General features: G+C 41.8%; 1 protein-coding gene across 14 annotated transcripts in view; it reads left to right on the top strand.

Annotated features, from left to right (window-relative positions):
• Window positions 1–14,168, top strand: part of LOC105229813 (probable serine/threonine-protein kinase DDB_G0282963) — a 191,185-nt gene that overhangs the window by 160,360 nt on the left and 16,657 nt on the right. The window lies entirely within an intron of this gene.

Raw genomic sequence — 14,168 nt, 5'->3', positions numbered from 1 at the left:
CCGAAAATCAATCGAAAAAATTGCAGCTTGAATTGTCCCACAGTTCCTTTATAGCAAGTTTCTCTCAGAGAGCAAGACCTCGAATCGTACTCACATCTAAAGCACTAAAGACGTGTCTTCCATCTATCACAACATTGTTGATGATTTTGCGATTCGGAGGCAGCCAGGTAGTTTGATAAATTTTCCTATGCCGTAATCTAGTGCTACTGATACCCTATTTCGGACCCCGGCCAAGTTGATCAGCCTCAACCCATTTGACGATATTTTATCATGGAAGCTGAATATACCGACCGTTGGGTCAAGAATACCTTCTTTGCCCACATTGGCGTTGAAGTCGCCAAGCACAATTTTGACGTCGTGGTGGGGACAGTTCTCAGAGAAGCGTTCCAAGCGTTGATAGAAGACATTTGTGGCCTCATCGTCATTCTCTTTCGTCGGAGCGTGGGTACAAATCAGCAATATGTTGAAGAACTTCGCTTTGATACGGATTGTGGCTAGACATCCATCGACCGGGGTGAATGACAGGACGGAGTCTCTCTCCCCCATCACGAGCCCACACCGAATTTGCGCTCTTTTATATGGCCACTGTAGTAAATGCCACAAGGACCATCTTAGTCCATGTTCCATCCATCGCACGTCTTGGACGCCGGTGATGTCAGCCTTAACACTTACGAGGACATCAACCAGCTGGACTGCGGCATCTTTTCAATTAAGGGACCGTGCATTCTAGGTGCATGCTCTTAAATTATAATTCTTAACACTGTAGAACTTTACATCATCCAAAATTTCAGAGTTTGTCAGGAAAATAATAGGATTGATTTTCTTCCGCCGCTATTGTCTTCGAAGCGGGCGCCCACCAACTGGATTCGGTAGAGGGCGTTACTATTTAACGAACGAACGACTGGTCAGTTATCTCCGAGTACCTGGAGAGTCAGGACAAATATTTTCGCGCGACGTGTTTCTGTGAGTGGTGCAAGCCGAAAATGCTGCGTTCGTTAGATCAGAGGTATGCGATTTAATTCTGCAACAGAGACATTTGATATGATCAAGCAGGCTTACCCAGATGGCACCAGTCCTTCTTGGAGGGGCGGGAAGAGGTCGCTGATGTAGAACGTGATGAGAGACCTGCGTCTTCGACAAACACCGACAATGCGACAAAGTTTTGAACTCAGACCGTCGACCAAGTATTCGTTTAATTGCTCAGATGTTAAATTTATGAAAATATGTGGTTCATGACATTGTGACGGAGTCACTCACTGACGACCAGAAATTGCGGCTAGGGGAAGTGTGCCAAGAAAATTTGAACATGTCTGAGAGTGACCCCCAATTTTTGAATAACGTAATCACAGGTGATGAGTCATGGATCCCCAGACAAAGAAGCAATCTTCCGAGTGAAACACGCCGGCGGAGGGGATCTAAGCAGCATGCACCTCGGCTCTCAAGGCTATTCCGGAGAATGCCTTCCGTGACGCCTTCAATGCTTGGAAAGCGCTCTGGCAGCGTTGCATCGACACAAAAGTAGCCTATTTTGAAAGTTTTTAAAAAATTGTAACGCTTGCTCCAATAAATATTTTTAAATCGACTCAGTCCTATTACTTCCCGGGCAAACCCTATGTCTGCATAATATTAATCTTTGCCCTAAATTTATGTATTACTTTTCTACATAACGAAGTCCTTGGTGTCAAGCCACTGTTGCATATCATTTATATAACTTGCCTGTCGATCTAGGCAAAAACACTAAAACAATTTCTTCAAGAGCAGCTAGTACATATATCTTCCCCACAGCCTACTCTCCTTATGACAACGCACATCCATACAAATGCAATTTAACGTCGTAGGCTCCAAGTTGCAAATTGCCTCATGGCATCACCAATTGCCAATCGTTATTGCCACCTGTCAGTTCTGTTTGAAAACCATTAACAAAGGCAGTGTTGGTGAAGCGAAGATAAACACACACACACATACACGCATATACACTTATACTCCCATACATACATACTTTTTCTAATGTTTGCGTCAAAATACATGAGACTAAGCAGCTGAGTTGGAGCAAGCAAAAAGTTATACTAACGAAAATTGTATTTGTAACGGTAAATATGCATATGTTTGTAAGTGAGTTTGTAGGTATATATGTATGTATGTATGTAAGCTTACGGGTCTCCAAAACAACGTGTGAAGAAGTGATAGACACTTCACATTCATGGCGTCCAAAGTGATGTTTAGAAGTTGGCACTTTGAATGCCGTTAAAGGGGTTTGTTCATATTCATTATACATATATATGTGGATGCGTGTGTACATGGTTAACTGTAAAAATATATAGCTCGTAGAAAGCATCGATTTCATGCGGTGTCTTCTGCCGTGTATCACTGCTGCAGCTCGCCGGTTTCATATCCCATAAGACGCTTACACCAACACTTACACGCATTCCCACAGCCATTTATTCACGCTTACCTCTGTGCCTATCTATGTGTGCGTATCCACTCATAACTCCAGTAATCGATTTTAAAGCGAAAATCTCCACCTCACCGCATCCGCAAAGTTGCTTGTGTGTACTTGCCCCAACCCAACTTTAACCCTTTCGTGTTGCCGAACTTGTAATCCACCTCAGTGGCACCCCCGCGTCGGCGAAAAGCAATTGCCGCTCGCGCTGTTCAGTCTGTTGTCGGTCGATTTGTGTTTCGGCTTTGTTGGGGCTGACTTCAAAAGCTATGCGGGATATTTTATGTGCCTCTTTGCAACTTTAGCTTCATCTTCTGCTTCATCTTCTTTATCTGCTTACGCTTTTATAATAGCTTTGGGTATTCGTTGGGCGCAGTTGTTGTCGTTTGTACTGGATTGTTTACCGACTTTCAATAGAATCTCCATTTAATTCGATTAGTCCGAACAAATTTCGTATCAATACTTTTGGTAAGCAGTGTAAGGGAGTGGCGGAGAGTGGGAGAAAGGTATCTTGCAGCGATTTAAGTGTATATGTTGTTGGTAATTTGTAATGGATTTCCAGAAATTCTGAGTTATTTGTGCAACAACGATTTTAATGCAGTTAAAAATGGCTAAGTTAACGGAGTTTCACTGGCTGTATGTGTGTGTAATGCCACTTTTTGGTGCATACTGTGTTATTCTGGTCTTATTGTTGCTTTTTCAAGCGGTAAGTTGACGAAATTCTAGTGAGGCTCCACTCAAAAGGCTTACGTGTAATCTGAAATTTTAGAAAGTTGGAAATTTGCAGAGTAAAAATTAGTTTTCTTTTCTAATAAAGTAACCGATTATAGCCAGGTTTTCAACAGCGCGCCAGTCGTTCTTCCTTTTCGCTGTTTGGCGTCAGTTGGAGATACCAAGTGTAGCCAAGTCCTTCTCCATTTGGTTTGTCCAACGGAGTTGAGGTCTTCCTCTTCCTCGGCTTTCTCGGAGGTACTGCATGGAATACTTTCGGAGCTGGAGTGTTTTCCTCCATACGGACGACATAATCATCGTTCCATCGACTGTGTTATTCGCCGTTGCCAATGCGCAAAGAAACATAAATCTTCCGCAAAACCTTTTACTCGAAAACTCGTTACACCGACTTATCAGATGTTGTCTGATCGTCCATACCTCTGCATCATATAGCAGGATGGGGATGATGAGTGACTTGTATAGTTTGATCTTTGTTCGTCGAGAGAGGACTTTACTTTTCAATTGCCTACTCAGTTCGAAGTAGCACTTGTTGGCAAGAGTTGTTCTGTGTTGGATTTCGAGGCAGATTTTGTTGTTGGGGTTAATGCTGGTTCCAAGATAGAAGAAATTGTCTACGGCTTCGCTGTTATGACTATCAACAGTGACGTGAGAGCCAAGTCGCGAATGTAATGACATTTGGTGTGAGGACAGGCGATATTTTGTCTTCCTCTCGTTCACTGCCAGATCCATTTGCTTCGCTTCTTTGTCTAACATAGAATATCAGAACACGACAACAACCTAGAATAGCCAACATAACATCGCGTAGGCCGATTTTTATGGCCAATGATATCGAGTAGGTCCTTGTGACATTTACTACAGTGGCCATATAAAGGAGCGCAAGTTTGGTGTTGGATTCGTGGTGGGAGAGAGACTCCGTCGCCGAGTACTATCATTCACTCCGGAGAATGAACGTCTAGCCACAATCCGCATCAAAGCGAGGTTCTTCAACATATCGCTGATTTGCGCCCACGCCCCGATGGAAGAGAAGGACGATGTGACCAAAGATGCTTTTTATGAGTGCTTGGAGCGCACTTATGAGAGATGCCCCCGCCACGATGTCAAAACCGCGCTTGGCGACTTTAACGCCAGGGTAGGCAAGGAAGGTGTCTTTGGCACAACGGTTGGTAAATACAGCTTCCACGAGGAAACATCACCAAATGGGTTGAGGGCTGATCGACTTCGTCGGGGCCCGAAATATGGTTATCTGTAGTACTAGATTCCAGCATAAGAAGATACATCAAGCTACCTGGCTGTCTCCGGATCGAAAAACCACCAACCAGATCGATCATGTTGTGATAGACGGAAGACACGTCTCCAGTGTTTTAGATGTGCGTGCGCTCCGAGGTCCTAACATCGACTCGGACCACTATATTGTTGCAGCCAAGATTCGCACCCGCCTCTGTGCAGCAAAAAACGCACGCCAACAAACACAAGGAAGGTTCGACGTCGAGAAGCTGCAATCACAGCAGACAGCCGAACGATTTTCTACTTGACTTGCATTCCTGCTCTCTGAGAGCATTCATCGACAACTTGGATTAAGGGAACTGTGGGATGGCATTTCAAGCTCCTTACGTACAGCTGCAACCGAAACCATTGGTTTTCGGAAAGTGCAAAAGAACAGCTGGTACGACGAGGAGTGCCGTGTCGCAGCGGAGAGAAAACAGGCTGCCTACCTCGCAACGTTACGATCGACCACAACACGTGCGGGATGGGATAGATACCGAGAGTTGAAGAGGGAAGCGAGACGCATTTGCAGACGGGGTAATGCGAAAAGATGCGGCGTCTTACAGAAGGTTTCAAGACCGGAGCATACTCTTGTAGAACCCCCCAAGGTGATCTAGCCACCGATGCCCAGAGCATACTTAAATTATGGAGGGAACACTTCTCCAGCCTGCTGAATGGCAGTGTACGCATAACACCAGGGGTAGGCGAACCCGATTCCCCAATCGATGGCGATGGAGCAGACGTTCCATTACCCGGCCATGACGAAGTTCGAATAGCAATTGCTCGCCTGAAGAACAACAAAGCGGCAGGGGCCGATGGATAGCCGGCCGAGCTATTCAAACACGGCGGCGAAGAGCTGATAAGGAGCATGCATCAGCTTCTTTGTAAAATATGGTCGGGCGAAAGCATGGCCAACGATTTAAGTGTGCTCTGCCCAATCCATAAAAAAGGAGACCCCACAGTCCGCGCCAACAATCCCACGGTAGCCTCCTCAACATTGCATATAAGGTTCTATCGAGCGTATTGTGTGAAAGATTAAAGCCCACCGTCAACAAACTGATTGGACCTTATCAGTGTGGCTTCAGACCTGGTAAATCAACAACCGACCAGATATTCACCATGCGCCAAATCTTGGAAAAGACCCGTGAAAGGAGAATCGACACTCACCCACTATTCGTCGATTTCAAAGCTGCTTTCGACAGCACGCAGAGGAGCTGCTGTTATGCCGCGCTGTCTGAATTTGGTATCCCCGCAAAACGAATACGGTTGTGTAAGCTGACGTTGAGCAATATCAAAAGCTCCGTCAGGATCGGGAAGGACCTCGCCGAGCCGTTCGATACCAAACGAGGTTTCAGACAAGGCGACTCCCTATCGTGCGACTTTTTCAATCTGCTGCTGGAGAAAATTATTCGAGCTGCAGAACTGAATCGAGCAGGTACAATCTTTTATAAGAGTGTACAGCTGCTGGCGTATGCCGATGATATTGATATCATCGGTCTCAACACCCGCGCCGTTAGTTCTGCTTTTTTCCAGACTGAACAAGGAAGCAACGCAAATGGGTCTGGTAGTAAACAAGGCAAGACGAAATATCTTCTGTCATCTAACAAACGATCGTTGCAGTCGCGACTTGTTTCTCACACCACAGTTGACCGTCATAACTTCGAAGTCATTATCTACGACTTGGATCTTACGTCTATCTTGGACCAGTATTAACATCAACAATCAACGTAGAATAACTCTTACCAGCAGGTGCTACTTCGGACTGAGTAGGCAATTGAAAAGTAAAGTCCTCACTCGACGAACAAAGACTAAACTCTATAAGTCGCTCATAATTCCCGTCCTGCTATATGGTGCAGAGGCTTGGACGATGACAACAACCGATGAGTCGACGTTGCGAGTTTTCGAGAGAAAAGTGCGCGTTGGCCACGGCGAATATCGCATTCGATAGAACGATGAGCTGTACGAGATATACAACTACATTGACATAGTTCAGCGAATTAAAAGACAGCGGCTACGCTGGCTAGGTCATGTTGTCCGGATGGATGAAAACACTCCAGCTCTGAAAGTATTCGACGCAGTACCCGCCGCGGGAAGCAGAGGAAGGGGAAGACCTCCACTCCGGTGGAAGGACCAAGTGGAGAAGGACCTGGCCTCGCTTGTAATATCCAATTGGCGCCACGTAGCGAAGAGAAGAAACGACTGGCGCGCTGTTGTTGACTCGGCTATAATCGCGTAAGCGGTGTCTACGCCAGTAAAGAAGAAGAAGAAGATATCGATGTCATCGGCGTACGCCAGCGGTTTAACACTCCAATATAATATTCTATTTTCAGCTCTGCAGCTCGAATTATTTAGGTTAGGTTGGGTTAGGCTAAGTAAATAATCTCAGTTGGACTGCTAAATACGATTGTCCGTTATGATGTCCAGAACTCCTAGCTATGGATTAAAAGGACCGTCGCATATCGACAAAACGCCTAGAGCTTGCCACAAATTTCTTGAGGCGGCTATTATATACCGAGATGCTTCTACCATAGTATAGCGAAAGCTGGTCAGTGGAGGAGAAAGAATTTAGATGTTTTTAATTCATCTTTTTCATTGCAACTTTTACATGATTCGTCTCCAAAATCTTTAACCTCACTCCATAAGCGCCAATGAGATAGTGTCCAGTTGGGATGCCTGTTGCTGTGGCGATGTGAGCCATACTAAGAAATAATACTACAATCGACTTTTTTTAAGCTTGCTGAGCTTGAGCGAAGCCCACAGATACAGCGCCTGTTCTTTCACGATACAGGGTAAGTCCAGCTCGCTCCCATGCTGATGAAATTCTAGCTTGGGTGCTTTTTCTTGCAAGCTCATCGTCGTTACAATTTTCGACGATTCTACTGTGACCTCTCCCAAGAAATTTAATACGGTAATAGTTTGGTGCTACTGCTCTTGAGGTCATGCACTCCTTGCTTAACTTTAAGCTACTGTCATTGCTAAAAAAATACATACTTCGAACTGTCAGTGAGCTCAAGACCTGCTAACGGAGGCATACCTCCCTAAAAGAAGACGTACTTCGGAGAATGGCTGCCACTTCTGCTTGAGACTACAGCAATCCGGCAATCTGAGACAAGAACGGATTGCAAGCTCCTGACAGAAGACTCTTCATACACATATCCTTCGAATGAAGATGCCGCTAGGAGTATGCTCCACGATTACTAAAGGTTTACTAAGACTTGAGAAAAACTTGACTTGACACTGAATATATTTGACATAGAAAGTTGAAAGACCGGTTTTTGGTTTTTCTGAAAGAAGAGTGGATTAAGAGCTCCTGAAAGAAGACTCCCCCTACAACCTTCGCCATGAGCTTCGATCCATCCACAAATAAGCTCACTGCGCCTCTTTTCCAGCGACTCCGCTCCACTCGCATATCTCGCGAATGAAAATGCCGCTTGGAGTAGCTTCTGAGGTTACTAAAGGTTTACTAATACTAGGTTTAATTTCTCCCGTCTAGAAAAACTTGAACCCAGCACCAAGTTTATCGGATATAAAAAGTCAAAAGACTGGTTTTTCCGTTTCAGTTTTAGAACACCACGTTTCTGGCATCCAGGCATAGCCAACTGATGTTTCTTGCTAGGGAGCTGGAGTTAATGGGTCTTTTGAGAATGGATACCTATATATACAAGTTTCTGGCCTCTTGTAAGAACGCTTCAATTAAAAAAATACCTAAATTTATAAAACAAAAAACATATTGTTTGAAACAAAATTTCAACTAAGCTTTAAAAGCTTCTATTTGCTAAACTTTTCCCATTTGCTTGAAGAGCTTTAAGAACATTTTAGTAAGCGGCTTAAGTAAATATTTAATTACTCTCATATTATTCTGCATAACCTCACATTTCGTGAATTTACTAATGATTCACAAAAATATTTTCTGCTCCAAACTCCCATTATTATCCGCTTTAAAGCTTAATTTCCTTTTTGGGGGCAACTTAAGCTATTAAAAGTGCTTTCCAAGTATGAAGTTCAATTAATTGTAAAGTGAGCAAACAAAACTTTAAGAAAGGATAATCAAGAAATATTTCTTTTCCAACAGAACGCACAAATAAAATTAAACAAAGCACGAAAAAAACTCAAAAAAAATTTGGGAAACACGAAACAAAGCAAAAGCGAACTTGAAAAATGGCCGAAGCCCAAAAAACTGCAATTTCATCCGCAGTTGTCGGTATTTAATTTCAAGCTCACTGAATATTTTCACTTTCGAGCAAAACAGGGAATAACACAAAAACAAAGTACATGGCAAAAAAACAACAAAAACATCACGCTTTGCGCCTATGGTTGTCAGAAAAAGGAATTTGCAATTAATCAAGTGGCAGCAGACGCTTTAGTGTTCGTGTTGTTGTTGCTGTTGTGCCGCTGAGGAAAAGTTTTGCACAAAGCATTTACCGACGTTGACGCGAGCGAACAAGAAAAGCCCTCGACAACAGTAACAGCAACAACAACAGTTGCCAATGAATAAGAATGGCAGTGGAGAGCTTTTGGCAAAACTTTAACAATAATAAGGCGTTGGAAATCTCCACTTTGTTTTTGTTTTTGCTTGAGCCAAAAGCGTTGGTAGCTGAAATGCAGCGAAAGAAAAAAGAGTTTGTGCCGCTTTGTGCTCCTGTGCGGTGAGTTAAGTGAGTTAAATGGCGCCGCGGCAATACTTTTGGGGTTAATAATGCCAAGCGGCGGCCAAAGTCTTCGCGTTGAGCGCAATCAATAAGCTGACAAAGCGATTATGCGAAGCGGGATAAACAGAAAGCACTGCGAGGCTGTCATAGTATGAAGATTGGTGCAGAGCTGATGGCGCTGTATGAACAGTGATGAGCTCCGGATTACTTTCTTACTTTCCTTTGCAAATTTTTTCTCTGTATTCTGAAGATAAGTCTGAAGGCAGACACATTTTTCTTTGCTCCATCAAAATAGATTATAGATTCAGATTCAGTTTTCTCTAAGAATTGAGAATACTTAAATTATAGTGATAGTTTATTGTTGATTGGAGATTTGAGAAATGAAAGGGACGAGAAATATTGAGAGGATATTGGTTGCTGATGTGATGAAGCTGGGGTTCCGCATAATGAACTGTTACCGGCTTGACAACCAAATGAATTCCAATATTTCTCTTTGCTTCAAAACAGGCCTCAGTTTCGGCGATCAGCTTCTCATTCGACGAATATTTCTTCCCAGCTTTCTTTTGAGGTTTGAGGACAGCAAACTGTCGCTGGGGGCCAGATCTGGAGAATTCGCTGGATGCGAAAGCAATTCGAACCCCAATTCGAAGCCCAATTCATGAATTTTTGCTAACATTTTCACTGACATGTGACACTGTACATGGCCTTAGTGAACGAACCCTATCTGCGTTCTTCCACTTTTTGCAGCGAGTTCATTGTGCGAAGTCGACTCGGATGACTGTCAATTGGACTTTGGAATGAAATGCTGGAACCATATTCCATCTAATTCACATATCAACGCAAAAATTCGGGTTTATTACGCTTGAACATCTCCAAAAACTGCTCCGAATCAATTGACCTATCCCTTACTTAGAACCAGCTGACATACCAGTGCTATTTGTGATGTTTACAGTAACTTAAAATATTCATCTCGGCCAAAAAATGTAAACGGATTACCTCAGCAACAGTTCATCGATTGACTTGATTAAATTTTTCCGATGAAGCTTCATCAAGTACCAGTGTTTATCGATGGTGTGGTGAATTCAAGCGAGCTCGTAGATCACTCTAAGACGAATTCCCTGAAGGTCGTCCAAAATCAGTTTTGTTCAGAAAACTATTGATGCTAAGCGCAAACTGATGTTGCCAGATTGTCGTCTGATCTATCGTGACATTGAGACAACTCTAGACATTTGTGGGACCAGCATTTTTTTAAACTCATTAAAAATCTTTCGAGGCATGTTTCCTTTGAATGCAATATTTGTGTATAAAACGACAGATCAGAGATGCACATATGTAGTTCCACTGGCACTCTATAGAAGGGACTGTAGGAGCATGATTGAAATATAACTCCAGAAAAGTAGACGCACTTATGCTGTTGTTTTACTTACATTTTCTTATTTTAACTATTATTCTCTGGCCGAAGAAAACTCAGGGTCTCAGCCATTATTGACGGTAAGGTAGAGTTTCGGATACGCTATATTGATCATAGAAATATATTCTATTTGTTATAATATGGTCAATAGTGAGGAACCAATTCTTCAACCCGTTTCAAAGCAAAAGGATATGCACTTATGTTCTATGGAGACTTTATGTGGTGGAGGCCTCTCAGCTCATCAGCAGGTGTGGTGCACTAAGGGTCACTCCAAATATGGCACTTAATACGTTCTTGCATTTATTGCCCGTATATATCGTCGGAAGGTGCATGGATGCGAAAGTCAGACTCAGAGGGTCTAGGTTCCTAAAAGAACCATTGTCTAAACACTTGGATATCCTCACTCACTTTGACTTCATGCCGGATCATTTAGATCATGGAGTCACCAAACCGAACTCTGGCGGCTCTTTTTCTACCCATATACCGGCGAGGGAGTTGGGGGTGGGGTAGACTAGAAGTCTTTGGAGAAGGGGCAGTGGGCTTTTTTACGGTGGCGAGTTATTGGAAGAGTGCACAGTGTTTGTGAAAAATGCAAAAAATCAAGTTATTGATTTTTTTATAATTTTTTTTGTTTCCTTTTACTAAATTGATGGGAGACTAACCTAACTTAGTAACCTAACTGCCATGAAATCAAACTATTTTATATAAAATATATGTATTCTTAGATATAAATATACTTTAAAATTGTATTATTTATTTAATTTACCAAAATTCTATATCAATGCAATCTTTCTGCTACTACCTACTGTGAACTTGTTTGCTTCAAAGCTGCAGTGAATCAAATTTATATACTATACTATATGTCTTCTTAATAGAATTTACACCTACGTTAACCGACTTATAAATATACATTTATGTTGGTATGTAGGGTTATAACAGTATACAAAACTTGGTTAAAACTCTATACAATCAACTTGCCTTCACAGTTTTGATACCGATTTGAAGTGCTCTTGCGCCTAAAAGCATGCACACCATCGACATTCGTGGCAACCTGTGCGGAAACACTGAAGATATTGATTACAAAGGAAACTCCTTTTACTCCACACACAAATACATACATATGTATATACGAGTAGGTGGCGAAGTATGAACTTTTTCAACTTCTAGATATCAACACACATACGCGTACATATGTAAATAAACAACCTTACGTATACTACATATATAGCAATATAAATTGCAAGTGAGCTTTCAATCTGATATTCATCGAGTTGTTTCAAGTGTAAAAGGAAAACAAAAGAAAGTTTTGTACCTAGCGGAGTATACTATATTATAGCTAAAAAAGAACTTTCAAATAAGAATAATTAAATTTTAATATTTTTGAGATAGTATTTCTTGACAAAATTTAGAATTTAAAGTATTGATAAGCCATAAAAAAAAGACTAAATTTTCATTTCTAAAAAAATAGCGGATTTCTAAAAAATGTTTCTGTAAAACATATACAAATCAGATGAGCTCAAAAAATCGAAATTACATAGTAATATAAAAATCTTATTTCTTTCATCATTACCTGACAAATATATGTACACAAGAAGATTTTGTGTAAATTTTAAGTGGATCGGACCAGCCGATTCACAGTAGTCTCATTCCTTGGCTGAATGAGAGTCGATACCAGTTACAAAAAAAATTTTAATTTTTTATGGGCGTATTACCCATATCTCCGAAATTGTTTGCCGAATCAACTTCAAGTTTCTAGAGAATATACTCAAATATGGAATTTCACAAATGGATATAACCGCTCCCCTCATAGGTCATACCTCACTGCTGTCTTCTTCCCAGATGTGTCCTGAGGCCTAATGCTCCTGTTTAAGACTGGTATATAACATAAGGTGATACATTTCGAGGTTCCCTACTTTTTTAAAGAAAAAACATAGAAACTTCAAATTTAACGGGGAATGTTTATTATCATTCGAAAGATCATTCTTTTTGAAGATTATCTCTTTTAAATATTGACCGCAGCTACGTCTTAGATGGACCATACATTGAGTCCAATATTCTATGACTCGTTCGAGCGTTTCGACTGGCAACTGGCGAATGACAGGTGTGATGTTTTGCTCCAAGGCCTGAATCCGAACGTGATTTCCCGCTTAGTCCTTAGACTTTACATATCCCCAAGAAAAAAATTAATGGTATGATAGTACACGATCTTGGTGACCGGCCCAAAACATCGCATTATCTGCTCACCGAACCTCACCTCTCAATAAATCCATTGATTGATGCGATATATGGGAAGTGGCGCCGTCTTTTTGAACGCAAATGTCGTCGAGATCACGAGCTTCATTTTAATGCATCAAGTAGTCGGTTAGCATGGTGCGATGACGCTCACCATTGACGGTTACGTTCTCACCGGCATAATTTTGGAAGAAATATGAAGCGATGATCCCACCGACCCACAAACCCCACCAAACTGTCTCTCTTCAGGTTGCTCTTCGTTCCAAAAACGGCAACTTTGGTAGTTTACATACTGATTGGACCAGAAATGGACCTGATCTCTGAACAAAATTTGGCTCGAAAACTTCGGATCTTCTTGGAAGTTTTCAACAACCCACAGATGGTCGAGCAGTTTCAGTTCTTGCACAAGCTGTATTTTGTACGCTTTCAATTTAAGATCTGGTCTGTCCAAGTTGCTGCGAACGGCGTCGAATCAACTCTCAAAGGTCTTCGTATTCAGCTAAGGCTACTATATTTTGTTCACTGCGTGCTGAACGTCATCAATTCGGTCAAATATTATACAATAATGAAAGCTGGGTCTCAAGTTGGGTGATATTGTTGCGAATAATACGCGCAGTAGGCCGATTATGTTGACAATGAGTTAAGAGAAGCTCCCGAAATACACCCTTTACAGAAGTCAGAGATCTTACTGACATCGTTGAAATATCGGAAGGATTAGTGAAAACCATTCTGAAAGATCAATTGGGCATAAGGAAAGTGAAGGCACGATTGCTTCCAAAATCACTATTTTTTCTTGATCGCGTTAACGTCTGTAAAACAATGTTTTCCTATTACCAGGGTGTCATGAAACGTGTCATTACTGGAGATGAGTCTTAAATCTATGCTCACGACCCGGAAACATACAATCAATCGGCCGAATATTGTGGCAAAGGTGAGCTGAAGCCGAAAAAAACACCTCAAAGCAGGTAAAAAATTGGGGTTGGGTGTTCAGCAAACTCAAACGACCGCTCCGAGAAAACATTTTTGAGGCAATTGAAGAGATTAAATATGAATCGGTAGACGCATTGAAGGCTATTCCGAAAGTTGACCTTCGAGGATTAAAAAAAACGTAGGCATAAGTGTATTGGGGTCTAGGGGGACTATTTTGACGGGAACCACATAGAAGAAAAAATAAGAATTTAAAAATTTTGAACAAAGTCTTACTATTTTTTGCCCATAGTAGTACTTACGTTCATTTTAATCCATAAATTCGAGAGAATAGTTCTTGGCTCACCCTAATATACAATTTTTTATAATAAATAAAAAATGCGGCATAAGCTATAACCACACTTTTTCTCTCATTTTCTCTATTTTCCGATTCCACTTCGGCTCGTCAATGTCAAATGCAACGCTGCATGTGAATACGCGTACCGTTATACCGTTAATTGTCAACGCGATTGCA

This window comes from Bactrocera dorsalis, chromosome 4, assembly GCF_023373825.1.
Source record: "Bactrocera dorsalis isolate Fly_Bdor chromosome 4, ASM2337382v1, whole genome shotgun sequence".
NCBI lineage: Eukaryota > Metazoa > Arthropoda > Insecta > Diptera > Tephritidae > Bactrocera > Bactrocera dorsalis.
This window is presented reverse-complemented; position numbering and strand designations above follow the sequence as displayed.